At 42.2% G+C, this 22,764-nt stretch overlaps 1 protein-coding gene and 1 long non-coding RNA gene across 9 annotated transcripts in view; one reads left to right on the forward strand and one right to left on the reverse strand.

Moving 5' to 3' along the window:
* ENOX1 (ecto-NOX disulfide-thiol exchanger 1) overlaps positions 1 to 22,764 on the reverse strand; it is a 579,844-nt gene that overhangs the window by 446,199 nt on the left and 110,881 nt on the right. For all 7 annotated transcript variants that reach the window (XM_058684407.1, XM_058684417.1, XM_058684361.1 and 4 more), the window contains exon 3: positions 18,409 to 18,480. The gene's annotated coding sequence lies outside the window, so the exon portion shown is untranslated. The remainder of the gene's footprint in view (positions 1 to 18,408; positions 18,481 to 22,764) is intronic.
* On the forward strand, positions 1,370 to 21,102 carry LOC131485246 (uncharacterized). 2 transcript variants are annotated; one of them, XR_009248722.1, is made up of 5 exons: positions 1,370 to 1,528; positions 9,063 to 9,098; positions 15,745 to 15,863; positions 16,138 to 16,207; positions 20,946 to 21,102. It is a non-coding gene; the product is annotated as an uncharacterized LOC131485246 (long non-coding RNA). The 2 variants fall into 2 exon arrangements; XR_009248723.1 differs by having other exon boundaries at positions 1,387 to 1,419.

Genomic DNA, 22,764 nt, shown 5'->3' on the forward strand with positions numbered 1-22,764 from the left:
TTTACCTTTCCCACTGAGAAGACAGCAAAGCTGAGGTATGCCAAATGATTCCAGTTCCAGAGGTATTCCAACCATTTCTGTTGTTTTATAGGTTAATGAATGTGCAAACTGACTTAATATTGAGTGAGAAGGCTTTTGTATCATGGGAGTGGGGTGCAGAGAGAGACCTCATAGTGATAATTCACTGACCCGGAGAATGGTGCCCAGGTTTTAGGACCGGAGTATCTGGGTTTGATTTCCAGCTCCATCATATAATAAACATATGACCTTGAACGGGACACATCTCTGACCAAGCAGCAGTGCTTTCTTCTCTATAGATTGAGGTCAAAAGCGACACCCTTCTTGTCTGCTTCAGAGGGTTCTCATGATTACAAAATGAGACATGCCTTGTGAATTACAGAACATAAGTAGAAACCAAAGTCCCCCAGGGGCCTCCTTGCTGATGGCGCTATAAATATGTGGACTTAAGCCTAAGTTTCAGTTCTCTACGCTCCACCTAGGGTTCCTCTCCTCAGTTACTCCCTCTGGGATGTGCTGGTGGCGGTGGGAGCAGATGTCTACCGCACAAACAGACCTAAGGCCTGCCGTTCGACAGCCCTCCTCTTCTCCTTCGCTTTTCCTCTGCTCCACTGACCTGTCACTTTGCCATCCACATGTCACAACTGACACTACAGACAACATTCTCTGGACAAATAACTTCCTCTAGAACACCAGCCTCAAGGTCCAGCCATCAAGGAAACCAATTCCACTCTTGGGCCTTGCTATTTCAAAAAAGAGCCATTTTGCCAATCAGTTCCTTGAAGGGGTCAGCAAGCTTCACCTGTAAAGGGCCAGATAATAAATACTTTAGCCTTCAAAGGCCTAAATATTGTCCTTGTAGCACATTATCTTTTGCTTTCTTTACAGTGTTTTAAAAATTTGAAAACAAGTCTTAGCCCTCAGGCCTTACAAAAAAACAGGCCACAGCCTGGATTTGTCCCAAGGACTAGAGTTTGCCAACCCCCACTTTATGCCACAGCCTTCATTGGTGCCCTAACATACTTGCTTTTGTGTGTGTGAGGAAGGGCCTGGTCTTGGTGAGGGGGTTGAGTGGAAGGTAGTTAGGTCAGAGAAGGTTCCTGGAACTACTGCTCCCTCAAACATCCAGACCCTGTCGCTCAGTCTGCTCCACTCTGGCAGATTTCTTCACTCACGGCTTTCTCTCGGAGACCCCGTCACCTCCCTCGACCCAGCCTCTTCGGAGGAATCCTAAGCCACCAGAGAGATTAGTACATGCCTGAAGTCCCAAAGCGAGCCAGGCCCAAGTTCTTACACTCAGGGCTCCTGCTGTCAATGTAAATCAAGCACATAGCTTCCAGGTCCTTAAACATTCTATGACAGTTAGGAGGCCATTCTGCCCACAGCACATGGGAGCTTGTGGTGAGTTACCCATGATACAATCCAGTCGGTAAAGATGCATCTCTGAGACACCCAGGATGTTTCGCGCAATTATCGGCTGCTACGTTCATTCTCAAGAAAGGAAGAAGAGGTGGGGAGGGGAAAGGAGAGGGGATGAGGGAGGGAGAAAAGGAGAGGAGACAAGAGGAGCGAGGGAGGAGGGGAAAGAGGAGGCACTGTCGAAAATATTTGGTCGGGATGTCATTATCACAACATTATCTTCACCTGGTGCTTACATTCAATTTATCAAACGGCGTCACATAACTCAAAAGCAAAACCGAGATCCCCACTGTTTTATGGTCTGTAAAGAAGAGAGAAGAGATTTGGTCTTCCTTTTAATGTCTTCCCCTCTTAATAGGAAACCTCACTTTGTTTCTTCTTGATTTTCCCATATGTATCATAGGTCGAGGCCTCTACGAGCTTATAGGGTGCCCAACTGCAAATCAGTCAATGGTGCCCTTTTAGCCCCCATACGGGTTAGAAGATGGTACCCCTTATGTCTCTGTACAATTTGGCTAGCTGAAGGTGCCTGTGTTAGGGAGGACTGGGGGTGGGAGTCACCCTTTCACCTGGCAGATCCAGCTGCGTCCAAGGATACGCATGTTGGTGAGCAGAGCCAAGATGGAGTCTCACCCCAACTCACGTCTTTTGCCAGGCTGCCCAATAACACACGGAGGCCCTGACTTGGGTCTTGAGTACCTGCCCACAGACCAGATGACTCTAGCTCATTTCGCACAGCAACTGGTAGGACGCCGACACAGAGCTTAGTGATAATATTTACGGTGCGGGAGGGGGTGGTCCCAACAAAACTTGTCAGCCAGAGGCTCTTTGCTCGTTATCACCTAAGGAGGGCTGCTTTTGAGAGCGACGAAGATGACACCGGTCAGGTCAGGTGGGCCGCAGCGTTGGCAAGGTATAGGAGGGGGGTGACTTCACATTCCACGCAGATGTGCAGCTCAGAGAAAAAAACTCTTTTCAACGGCACGTGGAGGCGGCCCGCTGAAATGGACAACGGACGTCTGCTCCCTGCAAGGAATGCTGAGCCACCAAGAGGTCCACGCGGAAAGATGACTTTCCTCACAAGGTTTCTGAAGCCTTGGTTGAGGCGGGTAGAAGAGGTCAGGAGGGAGCTGATAAGCCAGAGGGCCCGGAATGAGGTTTCAGCCGTCCGAAGAAGAAAGAACAGAAGCCGGTAGTGGCCTGGAGGTGTGCAAGGCAGAGAAAATCTGCAGCTGCCTGGGAGCTGCCTGGCAGAGCCCAGCAACAGATGGGAAGGGGAGAAGAAAAGGTCACGGCAGAGCTGAGGATGACTGGAGTTCCCCGCCTGAGGAAAGGACCGATGGCTGTGTTCAGGTTGCCAAGACAACAAGCCTAAATGGCAGCCAGGGAGGCTAGAGCCTCTCTCTGGGACTCTCCCACTCTTGGTTATATGAAGTGCAGAACTGATCTTCCACTTAAAAGTACAGTACGGTGCGCTGTTATGTCAGGGGTGTTTATCAGCTGGAATGACTCGCCCCCAATTGTACCAGAATGCCGCAGGTTGCAATCATGCTTCATAAACACATGTTTTTCAACACCGTTAATGGAAACAAACATCTGCAACACCTAATCCGAGCCCATTCACGGGAAAGATAAATAAATAAAAATATCCTAACCTTTAGCATTATGCGTAATTTCTTTCAACACAGAGAACTTTACAGCAGAGATCTACCTTTTCAGTAGAGAATGCACTACATATTTTTCCCTGGAAACTAAAGATACTACATATACATTTGAAAACATATATTTCTTCAAAGTATTAATTTTTAAAGCGGCCAAAATTGCTAACAACCAGGGAAAGTACCGATTTATAAATTATATCCTCGGCATATAGTATACATTGTGAATTTGCATGCATATTAAATGCAAATAACCAGAAGAGCATAACATTAAGGCTTTAAATTTATATGTGCAAAAGACAGTAAATTCTAACATTAAAATTCTTCCAAGGAAATATTAACTCCCCAAGTCCCATGTGATTGTCACACAGTCAGCAGAGCAGTTTCACTGCAGAGCTTGAGAAGTCAATAACCTGTAGCACTATGCCCACCCCACTCACCAGGCAGAGCAGACAGGATCATCTGGCATCACGTAGGACAGAATAAAGGTGCTCGGATGTTGCCCAGCTTTTCAAACAAAATTTTTAAAATAGTTCCACAGGCAGAGGCACCACTAAAACGGCCACCACTGAATCACTAAGGGGATCTTTCTCCAGTGTAAAGATTTCAAATTGAAGAAGTGGGGCAAAATACAGCTGATTCTGCTCTTTCACTATAGTAAAAATAAGGAATTTGTCATGGTAACATTTTATGCATCCACTTGGTAGGCTATGGTGCCCAGTTATGTGGTCCAACACAAGTACAGATGTTGCTATAAAGGTATTTTGTAGCTGGGATTAATGTTATCCATCAATCAACTCTAGGGAAAGGAGATTACCCTGCATAATATGAGTGGGCCTCATCTAATCAGGTGAAGGCTTTAGGAGCAAAAACGAAGGTTCCAGAAGGAATTCTACCTGAAGACCATAGCAGAGATTCTACGTTTCCAGCTTGTCAACCTGGACAACTCCTGCCTGTTGTCCTGCCCTATGAGTTTTAGACTTGCCAGCTCCCACAATTACACGAGTCAATTTCTTAAAGTAAATCTCTTCATACATACTGTACTACAAACACACACATGTATTCATGCATATCTATTGATTCTGTTTCTCTGGAAAAGCCCAACTGATAGAAGATTCAAAAGGATTTCCAGTTTAGAGCTAACAAAGTATACGGTATTATAAGCCAACCTGGTGGGCAGGTGAGTGTTGGTTGATCTTCACTGCAATGGAAAAGTTAATGTATTCTCTTTAAACATTTTTTAATTGAGATATAATTGACATATGAGTTTCAAGTAAATGACATAAATCATTCAATATAGGTATATATCGTGAAATGATCACCATAATAAGCCTAGCTAATTACAATTTTTTTTTCTTGAGAAGAGAACTTTTAAGATCTCCTTGCTTAGCAAGTTTCAAATACACAATACAGTATTGTCAACTACACTCACTATTCTTTTTTTTTTTAATGTTTTTATTTATTTTTGAAGGAGAGAGAGAGAGAGACAGAGCATGAGCAGGGGAGGAGCAGAGAGAGAGGAAGACACAGAATTCGAAGCAGGCTCCAGGCTCTGAGCTGTCAGCACAGAGCCCGATGCGGGGCTCGAACCCACAAACTGTGAGATCACGACCTGAGCCGAAGCCGGACGCTCAACCGACTGAGCCACCCAGGCGCCCCTACACTCACCATTATATACATTACCTCCCCAGGACTTGTTTATTTTATAAATGGAAATTTGTACCTTTTGACCACCTTCACCCATCCTTTTAAATCGCTCCACCACTGTGGAGTGCAGGAATTTCTTGAAAATTTCCTGACATCCATTTAAAGAATTTTCATGGTTCAGTATAAGAATAAAGGTGAATTATATTTGTAAAAGAGTAGGGGCTCATGAAAATCTCTCTGGCAGTTGAACATCTGCTCAGCTATGTCAGTTTGGAGGCTTGCCTTGCTATATTTTTATCGGGAATTCTCTGTGGATGCTCTGTCTTGGGGGAGGAAGCTGTCCCTTAATTTATGACCTAAGAACCCGATTCATACTGTCGGCTCTAATGAAGCAAATATCTATTTCAAGTTTAGATCAAACAATTTCACGGGTTTCCTGCCACCCTGACCAGTCTTTCTCTGGCTTCTTTTCTCCCTTGGCCTTCCCACAAAGCCGCTCACAGTGTTTGCCTCCAAGCCTCTGCTCTTCCCGTCTCCTCTCTGTGACATGGAATGCTTATCCACACAGCCACATCCAATTAGTGTGTGTGCACAAAGATCCGCAGGGCTGTGTTCATTCCCTTCTCTGACCGCTAACCCTCATCACGCTCCTTTATTTACTGCTGCCTCTAGGATCTCCTGGGAGCTGGTGGAATGAGGGGAAGGGTCGGAGCACATCCAAATGAGAACTGATCAACTTAACAAATTCCTATCTTTTGCAATCCGTTTCATTTCCACTGTTCCATGACTTGCAAGCTCGGAAGAGAACTGACATGTTCAAGAAGGCATTTGGACATTTCTTCCAGATACCCTACCCTTTTTTTTTTTCTTTTGGACCCACAAGGATGGGAGGAGTTCTTCAAGGCAGCAGCCCAGGCTTGACTGAAAATTATCTATAACTTCTCTTTCCCTTGTGTCTTCTCTATGGATCTTGTCACCAAGTCCAATCCCTTCCCCTTTTCCCTTCCTCAGCTGGGGACCTTCTCATCATGCACCAGCCTTCATACTCCTCTTCTGAGTTATTTCACAACCCACAGCAAGAATCATGTTCCCTAAATGTCATTTTGATCGTGTCACTTGTCACCAAGTGTTCCAAATGTTTCTTTTGAAATTAAATTTCAATCCCAGATTTAAAAGTCCACCAGCTGACTCCTTTCTTTCCCCAATTCTCCTCCTTCCCAGCCGTTCCCTGCTCCCTTGCCTTAGACCTGTCTGCTACAGCCCCAGAAAGTAGGGCCAACCCTTCTCTCCCAATATGCCTCCCTGTGACATGTTCCTGCTCTCCTTTGAATCTCCACTCAGAATAGATTCCTCTGCTCATTTTTCATGGGGCAAATTCACGAGCTGTTGGGTTTCCTTGATCCCACATACTAAATAACTAGTTCACCATGGTTTTCCAACACTTGATTCAGATCATAAGGCCTGGACCCACATCTAGCTCACACTCAGGAAATCCTGGGGCAAAAAGTTGCCAGCTACCTGAGTAATCACTCTCTTGACTTCATCCGAAAGCACCCCTATTTTTACCACTCTCATAATGAAGTCTCAAATGAGAAACCTCCCCCCAATGTAACCTTTCCTCTTGGCAAACTCTCTTAAACATATAAACCTACCTACAGAAGTATTATTAGGCATGCGTATCAGAATACATTTCCCATTGTGATTTATGCAATGTTACATATGGGTATGGATATATTTTTGGAAAATTGTTTTTTAAAATATTTAATAGCCATTAAATGGGTAAAATAACACTCTGCTCCTTACGGAACAGTGAGAAGTCATTCTAGCACTTTTTGCAAGTATTTGCAATTGTAATCAGTAATGTGGGCAGAAAGAATGCCAATGTTTTTCAATCATCACTGGTAAAAATGTAAATTTCTAAAAAATTAAGACTCTAAAGTTCACCTGAATCAATCTACTGCTAATGCAAGCTGGGACTATTTCCTAGGATTTTGAGTGGCTTAACATCATCAAGACATGTCACAAGCTTCATCCCAATTATTCAGCTCACACCATGCATTATTCTGAACCTCTCAGAAGGTGAAACAGAGAGAGGCAATGAGAGTGTCTGAAGAACAAAAGGAAAAATGAAGCACAGAGACCTCAGGCTAAAAGTATAAAACCCTTGAGAGGGTTTTAAGGACATATTAGATGTCTAAAAAATGAGGGTAAATCAGCAGGCCCATTAACTGAGCAGCGAATTAAAGGGCCATTGTTTCCAATTTCAGCCTTGAATATGGAGGGCACCAAATGGACCACACTCTCCGTCCCCTCTGCATTAGGAAGGGGAGCTCTCCACTATGTATTCTCAAGTGCCTTTCTTCTTTTCCAGCTAATTTAGTGAAAGAGTGGCTGTCCATTTCCTAACTCTTCCCCTAAAACATTTGTGCTAACTTCCCCAGGAGCATGTTAAAGGGACAGCAGGAAAACAATTAGCTGAAGATTCAAAACACAAGCTATATTCCCCATTAATTTCAGCTTTTTTTTTTCTTTTATTAATAACATGAAGTTTGCTGTCTTCAGATGTACTGTTTTTTCCCTTATCTTAATGGTATAGACAAAATGGTCTATACACGCAGCATACAGACAACCCGCAAACTGAGTAGCTTCTGAGTTTAAAAGCATACCATATTCCACAGCTCTATACATTTCATCATCTCATCTCAAGAAAACAGAGTTGAAAGCAGTTCTCCTCAGGGCCTCGATAAGACAAAAGGTCTGGGGGCGCCTGGGTGGCTCAGTTGGGTGTCCGACTTCAGCTCGGGTCATGATCTAACAGTTTGTGAGTTCGAGCCCCGCGTCGGGCTCTGTGCTGACAGCTCAGAGCCTGGAGCCTGCTTCGAATTCTGTGTCTCCCTCTCTCTCTGCTCCTCCCCCGCTCATGCTCTGTCTCTCTCTCCTTCAAAAAAAAAAAAAAAAAAAAAAAAAAAAAGACAAAAGGTCTGGAAGTTCTAATAGGAACACATGAGAGATTTTTCTTTTTAAGGTAGTTTGTATTTGTACCAATTTATTCATAACAGTTTCAACTGTAAGCACCTCCTAGGTGCTTTCAGCTCTCTAAGTAATTATTGTGGACTCTGCTTCCACATCTGGAAGTCAGTGCTTTCCAACCGGTAGCAGGTTTTGACATTCTGCTCTGCTACGAGCGGGTTCCATGTTTGTCACGAGGTACTGACATACCTCAGCCCCAGGGCACCAGGTGGGGTCTGGGTAACTGGCACCCGGGGACAGATGACCACTGGCCACCAGCTTTGCCAGAGTCCAAAGGCACAGTGCTCCCTGCTCAACTGAGAGAGACATTAAACACGCCCGTGGATCCCCGCTTCAACACGCTGCTGCAAGAGGCACCCCTCCCCTTCGTGGAGAAGTGGCCCTTGAAGGCGCTGAAAGAGTTTGGGAAGGGGACCTGGTGGGCAAAGCTACAGCTGGCAGCTCCCCAAATTCTCTCCTAAAGCGTTTCAGCTGCTTCTCTCCATGTGGGGCTAATGTGCACTTTCGTTGGCAACCAAGCTACCTATGGGATGTCTACTGTAACAATAAACACATATTTTACCACGTAGAGCTTCATCATTTTTGCTCTCTTCCGGTGGGGAATGTCAGAGTGTTGCACTTCTGTAGTTAAAAAAAAAAAAAAAAAAAAAAAGGATTGAAGCTATTGACTTTTAAAAATTTTTAACTTTCGTAAAATTCACAATAGTGGTGAAGTGGTTTGAAATTTTCTAAATCACTACTTGTACAGTATTTGATAGCGACTAACAAGAATTTAGAGAATCATTGAAATCTTGATAAAGAAGTGCATCTAGCTTTCCCAGGCATATAATAAAAGCAATATTTAAAAAGTAACGGTCATGAAAGCAAGCTCGGGTTTCTCATTAGAAAATCTGAAAAGGTTCTATTTGGAAGTTTCTTATCCATGCAGTGTTCTCCAAATGGATGTCCTGAGCTTGCGGCATTATTAAGTAATCAGTTTCTGTGTGTGCTATAATGAGGCAAAATTGACAACTGATTTATTTTATTTTTTTTTAACGTTTATTTATTTTTGACACACAGAGAGACAGAGCACGAACGGGGGAGGGTCAGAGAGAGGGAGACACAGAATCGGAAACAGGCTCCAGGCTCTGAGCCGTCAGCACAGAGCCCGACGCGGGGCTCGAACTCACGGACCGCGAGATCGTGACCTGAGCCGAAGTCGGCCGCTTAACCGACTGAGCCACCCAGGTGCCCCAACAACTGATTTAAATAACATGCTTATGGTACCACTTCTTGGTTTTCCCATTTTAGGCACTACCCGTCGGTTTACCAGGGAGGAAGATAAGGGTAAGTGTTCTTTCACACACATATACATGCCCCATGTTCCCATCCTCTCAGATTTCTACCACAATTTTGATTAGCTTGAATATCAACTTTTATATCATTATTGTCATGGAGACACTATTAGTAATTGAACAGTGTAATATGCCGTGATAACATTTCCTTTTCTACTTAATTTTTGTCTTTCCTGGAGTTAATCACTGTTACATTTAATTTGGGTTAGTTTCCTATATACTTATCATGAGGTTCTCCCCAACTCCTCCCCTAGACTTCCAACTCTCCTCTCCACACACACACAGCGGGTGTCTTATCGGTTTCTCCACCTTGAAGAAGTCTCTCCTGAACCCCTCTACCTATCCCAAAATTACATTAGAGGATCACTAGTCCTGCCACACTCCTGGCTCTTGTGTTGGTCCTGTCTCTGGGATCCTGGGTGTTTTTATGGGCTTACCCTGTCATTTATTAGAGCGTACCATAATTTTGTAAAGTTTCACGAGAATGTATTGGTAATATTTTACTTGGAAACTTCTATCTTTGATTGTGAGGAAAAAAAAATTGTGAGAGAGACAGAGAATGCACGTTGGGGAGGAGCAGAAGGAGAGGGAGAGAGAGTCTTAAGTAGGCTCTGTGCTGAGCACAAACCCAATGTGGGACTCGACCTCACTACCATGGGATCGTGATTTGAGCCGAAATCAAGTCAGATGCTTAAGCTTCTGAGCCACCCAGGTGCCCTGGTTGTGCGAAATTTTGTTAAATTATTTCTTTGATGGTTTTCTGTCCTCTGTTTTCTATATTCTCTCAATCTTGGGTTACTATTTTTAGCCACTGGACTTCATGAAGCAATCCTATACATTTTCTATCTTTTTGTATTATTTTCTATTCTTATTACTCCACATCCTAGAATTTGCTTACCTTGGTCTTCTAACCCTTATAAATGCTATTCTCTTTCGTGGCTTCAATACCACACTTTATCTCTCTGTAGATACAGATGATTTCTTTTTTAAGATTTCTTCTTCCTGAAAAGGTTCTGTTTTCTCCAAGATGCTTTTTTTAATGTTTGCACGTTTTCGTTCCTATCTCTTATAATACTTTTCTTAAATATCTGACGATCCTTGGCTGTGTGCTGATATTTAGAAGTGGGGAACTAGAAAGCCAACAGTAAGGTTGGAGAGGATGGGTTGTTGATTTGGGATTTATTTTAGGATTGTTCTAGTTAGGCCTCTTCTTCAGGGGAATGCTTGATATCAGTATCCTTGAGTTTTATTTTTAGGTCACAACACCAAGGAAGTCTCTTGGAGCCTTCTTCAGGTAGGGTATCATCCTGCCTGCTCTCAGGTTAAGGGGCATAAGAGGGTAGCTGCTGTGGTTCTCAGGATTTGGCAAGTCAATGCAATTTCCCTGATTTCAAGACTATATAATACCACTTTTAACTTTCCCTGATATCTGCTAACCCAGAAACCTATTTTATCATTTCTACATTAAAAAAAAATCTCCATCGCTCTGTTGGGGGGGGAAGAGGGACAGTTATCTACACGTATACAGTTTGAGAGCAGATCTAAACTTTCAGCCGAACACTCCTAAGGTTAACCCTTTCTTCACTCCCATTTCCAGAGGGTTCTTGTTGCTCAAAATTCCTGAGCTTTTGCAGGTTTCATTGGTGTAAACTGGGCTTCTTCCTTTCTCCCCTGCCAGATTAAAATTCTGCTTTCTCAGGCCTGCTCTATATGCTAACATTCATCCATCTGTATCCCAGATTCCCAAATGCTGTGGCTGTTAACCTCATTTCTTTGTTCTTATGGGTGTGTGCCTTAAAAAAAAAAAAAATCCCTTAAAAGTCATTTTAATGGAGTTGCAGGAAGGGCCAGGAACTAAAACAGGTACTCATCTTTAACCTGAAAACTGTCAGCCACTCCTCATTTTTTCACGCTGAAACGGGCATTACTCAATTTTTCTTCACCGTTAAGACAGTAAGGTTCGATGTTCAGGAGGAACAGGAGGTAGGAAAAAAAGCAACTGGGGTGTACGTGGAACTGAATTTGATAATTGCCTGCTCTTATAAACTAATGCTTCTCACTGTTCTAACAATGTGTTGGGCACTGTATGTATTGGGCATAAAAGTATGCCCCTATTTCAGAACACCTGTAAAAATTCTCAAAAACGTGAACTACTAAAGAGATCCTGGAATCGATAATTGGCCAAAAAGAGAGTATTCAGAGGGAAAAAAACTGCCAGGCAAGAGAGTCGAATAGCAAGTGTCACGCCCAATGGAGGAAAAAGGGCTAAGACACAGCTTTGAAAAATAAACGTTAAAAACATTTCTTCTGTGGAGTTTGCATAATGTGTATTAAATATAAAGTGATCAATTGATTGAACAGTGAGATTTATTTTTGCAGACTAAGGCTGCTGGCATAAGGGAAAAAAGAAGCTCTTCTGCTTACAATACAGCGGCTTTAAGTCTTTTTTTCTCTGTTTGTCACCATAGTGGCTCATAAAGATTTGAAATAATTTTTTTTTTTTAAGTACCGGTTTAGTGCACTGCATACTTGTAAAAAGAGATATAGTAAAACATTGTACTTTTTTTCAGTGACCTACTGGTTTTGAAGTTACAGACTTACACAGATTGAAAACACCATTATTACTGAAATAACTGCAGGTAAAATAACTTCGTGGCCGTGTGCCTGCAACTCTGTGGTCTCTAACGCCATTTATCCCACTGAAATCATTGTCTTCATAACAGGTTTTGGTAATCCACAGTTTGAAGGAATATAACTATTGCCTGAGGCAGAACTGACTCTTAATTGGATGTATATAGCTATGAGAGGAAGGACTCCAAGGAGAATACTGCCCATGTTCGAAAATGAAAACAAAACTGTCCTCCCCTTCGGATCCGGGTAGGAGGTGGTGGGAAGGCAAGTGTGGATGAGAGGTGCTGAAGTCTGAGTGAGGAATGAACTCGGAGACACTGAACAGGGAGTAACTTCATCAAAATGATGTGTGAAAAAAATGTAAACTGCCAGGGCACGATGGGGCAGAAAGTCTAGCCACAGAAAATAACTCGGACCCTAAGACATGCAGAGATCCCCGATTAAATGAAGCTGGCCTGGCCGGCTTGGCAGTAGAAATGTGAGAGAACTCACTTCAGAGATCCTAGGAAACTGAGGAATCCAAATTTACGGTACCACGGATAGTCAAGCCAAAGGAACGACGGACTGAATTACTACTGACAAAAGGGCTTACGCTGAAGTTATTTGTAAACTAAATCCATGGTACCCGTTGGTTTTTAATTCAAGAAACATTTACTGAGTATCTACTATGTGCAAGGCATGTAGTCTTTTCCCGTCATGTGTCTCATTATCTTATAAGCCAAATGTAAAAAAAATCCAATTAATCAATTTCGCAGACTGATTGATGTTCTTCTGTAAGAACAACAGATTGATTTTTTTTATAGACACCAATACTAACTCTTCCATTATGTCCTTCTCTTTCTGTGCACATGGTCTAATCGACTTTAGGGCCAACTCAATACAAAGAGCAGAAGAAAGGCATTAAGAGAACAAGGTCCATTAGGCCCAATATTGCCTCAATTACCTTAATTCCATTATTCCTGTTCATATTACTTCTTTAATCAATATCTCCTTTCAGTTATTCATGTTTACCCTTTTCAAAATCACAAGTAATAGGATTATGGTCTTTTGAGCTCAGTGGCAACAGACATTCATAAATATATTTCTGAATTTGTGATTGTCTCCAGATCTGCAACTGAGGAGTCTTAAATTGAATCAGGTCTTCCAGAGGCCATCTCATATAAAGATGCAGAGCATCTTAATGCAATATAGGTGCTTTTACCTGTTAGGTCATTTGTCATTCACTGTCAAGACCACTCACATATGGCTTAACGGCTTTCTAAGTTTCTTCTTCCCGTGTCTAAGCCCTAGTCTCCAGAATGTGTTTCTTTTCTATACATATTCTGCTTTTTGTTGAATGGAATCCTTCTGCCTTCCACCAACAATTATTCTGCCCTGCAAGAGTTTCATCTGGACATTACATTAACCACTGCCTCTTTCATATGACAATTAATCAATCCCTCAGTTCCACCTCTATAAGAGCCTTACAGATTAAAGGAACTCTGTTTCTCTCTATTCTTTTAACAAACATCAATGCAATGCCTGCTCTATGCAAGAAGTTGCTCTTTTGGCATAGACAGGGTATGTAATAGGCAGGTGGCCCTTCCCTGCACCACGCAATGCTTCTCTGAAAGTATTATAAGTAACCCGGGGGATATAAAGAAGCATATGAAATTGTGATGGGAAGAGTCCCTCAAAAGTTCCCCTGGAGTTCAGAGGGGGTAAAATTGCATATGAGTGGAGAAAATTTTCATACAAAGGATATGAATTTGAGTGGGATTGTGGAGTATGGGTGGATTTTGAAAAGGGAAGCTTGGAAGAAAAAGGGACAAACTGTGCGCAAAGCAAGGCAGCAAATCTAGCTGGGGTCAAGGATTTTCAGAGTAAATAAAAGAGAGAAATGGCTGAGATCCTCAAATGACCAGTTAGGAAGGCTGGGCTTCCCTTGGGAAGCAAGGAGACCAGGCAGGCGCTGAGCAGGAGATAAGCACTTCTTAACACGAGGTCAGCCTCATCACCATGTGCACAATGAACTGAAGGCAACTGCAACTTGTAGACGTGAGACAGGAAGGCAGGCTCGGCAACATGTTAAGGGGACCTTCTAGGTGTGATTCCTGCCTCCCTGTCTAGCCTCGCATCCTCTGTCCCACCTCATGCTCCATCTACACTCAAATGGCAAGGAGCACACACTCCGCCCAGCACAGCTCTCTGCGAAGCCACCCGCCCTCTGTCTCCTTTGAAACGCTTTCTCTCCACCACACTAGTCCATCTGGCAATGTTCTACTCGTTCCAATCTCCACCCGAACGCCGATTTCTCTATAGAGCATTTCTGGACTGGCCCAAACCAAATCAGTTGCTCCTCTTCCCATGTACAAGCTATACTTACCATGGAGCCCCATCAGAGCAACGACTTTTGCAGGATAATCTCCTAATTATAATACCCTTGATACTATCGCCAGAGTAATTTTTGGCACACGTACAAAGGACAATGAATGAATGAATGAATGAATGGCTGTATGAACAAAATGAAAGAAACAAACAAAATGAAAGAAAAGCCTGGAAAGGGATGTCCATAGACGTAAAGGAAAAGGAAAGTAAAAATATGAAAGAATTCTAGAAACCTGACAGAGCTTAGTGATGACTAAATGTAGGGTGAGCAAAATAAGGAGGAGGACACCAAGCTTCCGAGTTCTCTGCCAGGAGCACAATGCCCTTCTTCATTGCTTACACTTTATCAGCTTAAAAACACTGAACATAAACTCATGGGTTTAAAAGAAACAAAGAAGGAACCATCAGGAGAGAGAGGCAGAGAAGAACCCAGACAGAACAAACACTAAGATTCCTATTTTAAATTACTCATGTGCAAACATTTTCTGTGGAAGTTTGATAGAGTCTTGATTCAAAGTATAATTTCTTTAATTAGAATATTTCCCATGTATCATAAATAACACTCTAATTTCAGAGATATAAAAAAAACCTACCACGTTAATTATCAACTAAAAGGACGTGAAAATTATTTTCCCTTTTTTGAAAATCAGAGTTTAACAATGAATATATTTTTACCAATTCCATAAAACTATTACATGTGAATTTTCAAAAATCTAAGATTAGTGAAAGTGGAGAACGCAAAATGGAAGTGGGGAAAAGACTCAGCAACAATAAATTCATTTTTAGTTTTCAACGCACTTAAGGTTTTATTTCTCATTTATTTTCTCTTTAATAGTAGAGAAGTATTAGGCACACATAAAATGACCTAACTATTAAAATAGGATTTATTAGAATGTTCTAACTGTAATAGTGCATACTTTAGAGTACACAGCAAGATATTTAAGGACAGTTTAATGACCAAAATGCAATTGCTCACTGAACTCTACACGTAATTGCCAAAGTGATGTGGGGAACAGAGGCAAAAGAAAAAAAAGTGAAATTTCCTTACAACTTACATTGACAAGTCCTTGAGACAGGCAGAGTGACCTTCCTCTAGGACCTCAACTGCCTTGCTATTAATACTTTGCTAACGGCAAAAGGCAAATTTAGCTTAAACATAATCACAACCTCCAGGATCCTAGAAGTCTTCTTTAACATGTAAAAATTCCTTTGGAAAGTTCCTTTATCTCTACCCCCCAAGATATATGTTAGCAATCATCCTCCAAGAGTATGGCCCCCTGATATACATCTGAAGGGTCTCGTGACTACGGTTTTATTAGACAGTAATAAATGACCTTTTCCTAACAATAGCTAGCCCCCTCGAGGTCCTGGAAACTTTGCTCCCAAATTTCCTTAGAGACTTACGCTATCCCTAACCCCCTCCCAACTTCAAAGTATATAATCAGCCACTCCTCACAACCCCAGTACAGCTAGCTCTCTTTGCCCGTGGGCCAACCACCTTTTGCACCAAAGACATCTCGAGAATTCTTTCTTGACCATTTGCTCTGAACCCCACCATTTCCACATCAAAAGGGCGACTCCATCATCACTCTGAATCGATCGCTGTGTAACAATATAAATTGGTTGTTTTAATTTTTTAGTGAGCTCTACGCCCAACGTGGGGCTCAAACTCAGGACTGCGAGATCAAGGGTCGCACGCTCTACCAACTGAGCCTGCCAGTTGTCTTCATTTTAACGAAGCCCTGAAGACACTCTCATGGTAAGTGATAGAAGGCCTCTAATCAAAGGTAGTAGGCTCCTGAACAAAATGGAAAAGCCAGGTAAGCAGTGCAGGCGCCAGGATGAAGTTATACATCCGTATACAGCATCGGGTAGAACCATGCCTGCATGGGTCACACACTCCATAAATATTTGTCATTTGATCTACCAATTTTCTTCGGACTAATGTCGGTGTGAAAAATGGTAAAATGAACGTTTATTTTCCTTTTCGTTTTCTACTGCCTGTCATCAACTTATAAATCCATGCTGTCTAGGCCAATGCTACCACTCAGACTGAGACCCCACCCCCAGGAACATCAAAGCATCCAAAGGATTGAGAAGATTGTAAGTAAATTATTCCAGCCCACCTGCTGTGCAGTCCTCGGGGAAGGCCAGGGCCTGAGGCACTCAGTCATTCCTAGACCTTGGCCTGCCAACAAGTAACACTACCCCAGGGGCTGACATCAATTCTCAGGCTCCTACACAGGCTTACTTCACCCCCAGGGGGAAATCCCTCAGTGGCCTTTGGCTTCTCTCCGCAGGAGGCTTCCTTCGGGTATAAAAAAGTAATCCTTTCCTGGAAGTAAGGAAGACATGGCCAGAAAGCCCTTCCCTTACAGGAAAAAGGGGCTTTCTAAAGAAACAGCTCTAAAGAACGCGTCATTTAAGTGATACCTGGAGACCAGGATCCTCATATTTGATCCACACTCAAATCCAAACACTCAAAAGATAACTTTTAATACTTTTGAGCTAAGGAAGCATACAGGGGGCAGCTCACACAATAAGAGCAGATGTGTCTTAGCATAGCCTTTATGGATTAGCGCTAGGGAACACAACGTCACGTTTAATAAGCGCCAGGCAACGCGACTGGGAAGGAAGAAGAGCCCGACTAAGTATGATTTAAATGGTATTGAATTAGCGGGAAGGATATCTCCACGTGCTGACAGAGGCAGCATGTAAATTGGCAGTTTGGCCTGAAATGACAAAGCTTACACCGAGGGCTCTATGTTGTAAGAACTGTATTTGCTCTCACTTTTAAAGGAAAAACCTCAGCACATCCGTGATGTTGCTTAACTTGGAATGTCCTGAAAGCAAGCACGCACTGAGGCCAAGGGTCAGCATAATGCCCATCCACCTCTGATCCTTGCGCTTTATTTCTTAACTTAAATTTGACCAGGGCCTTTATGGTCTTTGTCCTTCACTCATCCAACCAATACTAAGCCACAGGCAGTGCGCTAGTTTCTTGAAGGGATACCAAAACGAATGGAGTCTCCATCCCTTTGACAATGCGATGGGTTTTGAATGTGTACTCCAAAATGCTATTGAAGTCCTTATCTCTCATGCATATAAACGTGACCTGATTTAGGAGTAGAGCCTCTGGAGACGGTCAGGTTATGATGAAGTCATTAAAGCAGGCCCTCATCCAGTATGAAAGGTATCCTTCTAAAAAGGGGAAATTTGAACAAGGGATAGACACATGTAGAAGGAAGGCAATGTGAACACACAGGGAGAAGGATGGCCATCTATACACCAGAAACACTTGAGGTTACCAGAAGCTAGGAGACAGGCATGGAAGACATTCTCCCTCACAGCTCTTAGAAGAAACCAACCTCACCGAGACCTTGATTTCACGCTTCTGGCCTCCAGAACTGTAAGAGTGTAAGTGTGTGTTGTTTAGGCCACATAGTTTATTAGCTACTTTGTTAGTTTCCACCAGAGGTAACTAATATAACTTGGGTCACAAAAGAAGGGAGGCCAATGAAAAAATTGCCAGTCAACAGAACTCTCCATGTGGGTCTTTCTACAGATGCTTTGACTCAGTTACAGGGGCAAGTGCAGTCACCAGACCAAAGATCACCACCTTCCACAGCAGTTCCATAAAGGCCGTCAAAGAAAAAGATGATTTATATCCTATATAAAGGCTGACCCAATGGGAACTCTTTAATCCTCTAAAAAGATGATTAGAAAGAAACAGAAGCAATAAAGGTTAATGGAAAATTAATCTTGGTGACCTATTTGGGCAAATCAAAGTTGTGAGACATGCATTCATTTAAAAGGAAGATGCAAAGCATATTTAGAACAGCAACTCCAGATAAGGGGACAGAGATAAGACTTTAATTAGAAGAGTTTCAATATTCACATATTTACATACATGTTGAAAAGATGAAAGCCTCCTGATAGGGTAATAAAGATGAACAATAGTATGATGAACAATAATCCTATGTTGATGAATAATTCTAGTAAGATGAACAATAATTCTATGTTGACTCTGTAAAAAATGGAAGGAGATTTCCCGTGACTAGTCCTGTTTCCCCACAGGCTGTTTACAGAGGCCCTGTTGTAGGTACTTTGTAGATGTTCCCCCAATTCATGTTAGTTCACCGAGCTCACCCAGGACAGGCCCTCTGCACCCCAGGCAGACGTGAGTAAAACACACGTAGGAGAATGACGTCAATGGTATCATTAAGCTGAATCACCTCTCCTACAGTGACAAACAACCTACCCTTAGTCCTACTTGTTGCTCCCTGGCCACACCGTCCCTTTACCTGAGCATGGTGAGCTCTCTCTCCTCCGTATCATATCCTTAGAGATATGATATCATGCTGGCTGCAAAGGACCTGTAAAATAAAGGCCACCTTGTTAGAAGAAACTCTAAACATCAAATTCAGAGAGCTGTTTGAACACATGTAAGCAGATGCAAGGTTTCACTTGCAAAGTTCAAGCTGAACACTGTCCTTTTGCATTTCTAGCCATTCCAACTGACTGCCCTTGGAGAAGGTCTCTGCATGGTGCTAACCTGGTAACGATCAATAAATGTGAAGGTCTTAACAGAAACACAGCCTATGAACTGTCAATCTTCCAGAGAATATTTCTGCTCTGAAAGTGGTCCTTGTTGCCAAAGTAGCTGCATCGGGGCCAATGCTAGAGCCAGGGCCTCCCAAATCTAAGAAAGCCTAAATGAATAAAGCTGTATGTTAGTTAAGGGAACTATCATTCAAAACCGGTTTGGGTGGCTGATCAGTATAAGATTACTATTTTTTAAGTGTGGGAAAGACCTCTTACAAATTTCTAAGATAAAATAACAAATACTTTTAAGTTGTCTCTAAGAAAATCTGTTGTTGTAAAAACTATAAAAATGCATCTAGATCTTTTCATAGAATAAATCCCAACTTTATTTTCTAGAAAGTATTTTGAAGTCCTCTTACTCAAGTCAGATCCATAGAGCAACAACCTCAGCATCACCCAAGAGCCTGAAATGTTGTCCCTGAGAACCCACTTGAAACCTACTGGAATAAAATCTGCATTTTAACAAGAACCTCAGCTGATTCCCATGCACATTAAAGTCTGAGAAGCATGGTTCTGAAGTAAATCTGGCCTATGATTACTAGAATCACAAGAAGGAAGTTGCCTGAAACTTCAAGACTGTCCTCCCGTGTCCAGGAGTTAATGAAATCACAATCCCTTTACTACAGTTGCGAGAATCTGGGGACTTACTAAACTCCCCAGAAACCCCCTCCTGCTGCCTAAATCACCTTTTCTTTTCCAGAACACGTAGGCTGATTGTAAACTGGTACCTAAAAGCATAGCATAATTCTAGAAGGATTTTGCTTTATACTCAAAAGACCAGCATCATAGGCCATGCATTCATTCTATAACCAGTTAGTGAATATCTACTTAGGTAATTCACAATAACTAACATTGTGCAAAGAGCCCAAAGTCTAGTAGAAGGATAGAGATTACAACACAGAGTTATAGGTCTAACAGGGAAAGGTCAGCACAGGAAAGCAGGGTACGGAGTTGGGCACTGGTACACACTTGGAAAGCACCTGACCCAGATCTGGAATATCAAAGCAGCTTCCTGTGCTGAGCTTTGAAAAACAAACAAACAAACAAACAAACAAACAAAGATGAACATTTTTTCAAGAAGCAGCCCACCTGTAGGCATAGCGAGTGTGGTGTTAGGTTAGGGCAAGTCCCTGTACCAGCAATGAAAGAGTCAACTACCTTACTTAAAAAAAATTGACTCTGATTTTACAGCTTTTGTTCAACTGCTTTGAATATTTGTATGCATGAGCTATAAATGTGGCAGCCTTAGGAATATTTTTTCCCTTTCAACTCTCCTACCTGCAGACAAGGAGGAATGGCAAACATCAAATACAAGGAGCACTAACGCAGAAGTCTGCGGAACACTGCAAGGGGGCAGGGATAACAGAACAGTGCCTCCACATTTGCTATTTGACCACAGAGAGTGTCAATGAAACCACAACCAGCAATTTGGGGACCATAAAGAGAATTGCATTAAACTGAATACAAAAGTCAGTAAAATGTCTTAGGTGAGGGACACTGGCTATTTGGCAGGTGCACTGCTGGCAGCAATCGAGGGTCTCTGTGTGACCACCGTGTGCCCACCCCTCTCTATGCCTGTCTCTTCTCCCTGCATTTAAGTAGTTCTTATCCTGTCCCCTTCCCTCTCACTTACTCTTGTGATTTCTCTCATTCATTTTCCTTCTCCCTTAGTACCTCTAGGAGCCCACTGGTCTCTAATTCAACTCTCATCTTCTTCCTTTCAATCTGCTGGCTTTTTCACACCCTTATTTTGTGAGAAGGAGATAAGGGGCAGGAGCAAGGACAACAGAACATCTTTCTTCTCTCTTCCCTTGATCTCTCTTCCCTTTGCTCCACTAATATCCCCACACTTCTATTTCCCTCCTCTCTCTTTCCTCTCCTAGAGTCAATCTCTGTTATCAGTCTGTGGCCAATTCTCCCAAGCATACACCTTAGAAATGACAGAATTGTTGGCTGCCTCTACTGTTCCACTGCTATACTTAGAGTTTCCAGATTCTCCTAACATGCCAGGTGAACAGTTGAGAAGAAAAAAATACTTTAAAAACATAGTAATCTAGCATTTTCTTAGGTTTTAAAATGTAGAACAATTCTGGATTATTCTACTGCTGTGCTGAATGGGTACAAAGATATCAAACACACTAGGCAAAAGGGTTTCATTCTATCCTGGTTTTCCTTAAGTGCATTCCTTCCAACCCCCCATAAATCCAACCTTTTCATTAGTCTTCTCCTTGTGCAGATGCCCTAAAGCCTCCTGGAATGACTGAAATGTGCCTCATTACCAGCCCAAGGAAGATGAATGACACAGGTCAGAGTTAACTGAGTGCTTCTTGACAAAGACACAATGCAGCACGCAACAAGGCTCATTTAACACCCCATCGGGAAGCCTTACAAGTTACAGCTTAATAAATATATGAAGATTGTTGTAATATAGAAAATGTCTGGTACCACTTCCCACATGAAACGCACTTACAGAGAATGCCACAGAGTAGGCTGTTGATACGGCAATTGCACACATACTCTTTGATTTGCAGAAAAGCAATTTAGTTTTCTTTGGGCATTGCACTCTATTTTCAACCCCTGTGAACTATCAGCAAAACTTTGTAGACAAATCCCAGTCTTTTATCCCATTCCCTAGATGTAGCATATGCCCCTCACATATAGTATATGCTCTCAAAATATTTGATGGATGAATGAGTAAATTAATCAAACAACCAACTGACCAATCAATATAAGCCTAAGACACAACAGAACTAAGTAGCTGGAGGAAAACACTGTCATACACTAAAGCATTTTGGAAAATTCCCTGAGGTTTTTGGCATTGTCATCTAATCCTATGGTCAACATAGGATCTTGGATGTAACTCACCTCCAAGATCTAGTAAAAAGGAAGAGGGGCTGGTTGGATGGGGACACAGAATAGCCCAATGTGACAACCAACTTTCTAATAGCAAATGAGCAGGAATAAAAACTCTAAAAAACAGACAAAAGTTCTCAAAAAAAAAAAATACAGTTAGCTGGGGAGAAATTAGTCAATCCTTCCATTTGTTCCCATGATACACATTTTTTTTTTTTTTTATTTCTGATGGTCTCATCATACCATTATACTTCTTCAGCAGTTTCTGTGTGACACTAGGGAGTGAAGACCTGGGCACAATCCCCCTAAGATCTTCTAGGCAAGCCAAGAAAGCTCCAGAATGGGTTCACTGTAGATTGTGATCCTACCTTGGATAAGGGGGAAAGGAGACATGACAAGCTGAACTATGCCTAAACAGAACCTACAGAGTCCCCATCTCCCTGGATTCACCTCAGAACGCAGGGACCACATTAGTGATTCCCCAAAACAGAGACTGTAAGTCACGCCCCATCAATCAAGCAGGAGCGAGAGGCAGAGCTGGCCCGGCCCGCAGTGGCAATTTGTTACATCTTGTTCTGAATCTCTTAATAGGTTTTTAAAAATGTATTTCATTACACACAATCAACAGCATTCCAGAAGTTGGAATTCACTTTCTTTATGTTCAAAAACTGTAAGAGGTTCTTTTTAACATTAACACCATTAACATCATCAGGCTGAGATGATCACCCCTCCAGAAAAGAACTGCTCAGAAACCTATCTAATCTATCACATAGGAAGAACCCCCTGTGATTTCAACTCCACCGCTCCCTCAGACTTGAATGGCTTTTAACAAATGCCCTGCACTCTCATCTGAAGAGAACGATTTGACCCCTTGGAAGAAAAAAACGTTGACAGCTCTAGGACACATGTATTTTAATTTAAATCTGACCCAGAGTAAAACATCTACCTGACCCATCAGTGGGAAAAAAAAATTTTAAACACTCCCTAGATATTACTTACCTTACTACATCTGCATATCATGAGACCCCGATTTGTTACCATTCAACAAATAGGGTTTTCTAATAATAGGGAGTTGAAGAATAGACAGCATGTTTTAACTCTTTTTCACCTCCTAAATTTCATTTTGAGCTTTCCAACAATATGGTTTCCTAGCCGTGCAAGAATCCCAGCTTTACTTTTTCAGTCACATCCCTACAGTATGA

The sequence above is a fragment of the Neofelis nebulosa genome, chromosome 1 (genome assembly GCF_028018385.1).
Source record: "Neofelis nebulosa isolate mNeoNeb1 chromosome 1, mNeoNeb1.pri, whole genome shotgun sequence".
NCBI classification, from domain to species: Eukaryota; Metazoa; Chordata; class Mammalia; order Carnivora; family Felidae; genus Neofelis; species Neofelis nebulosa.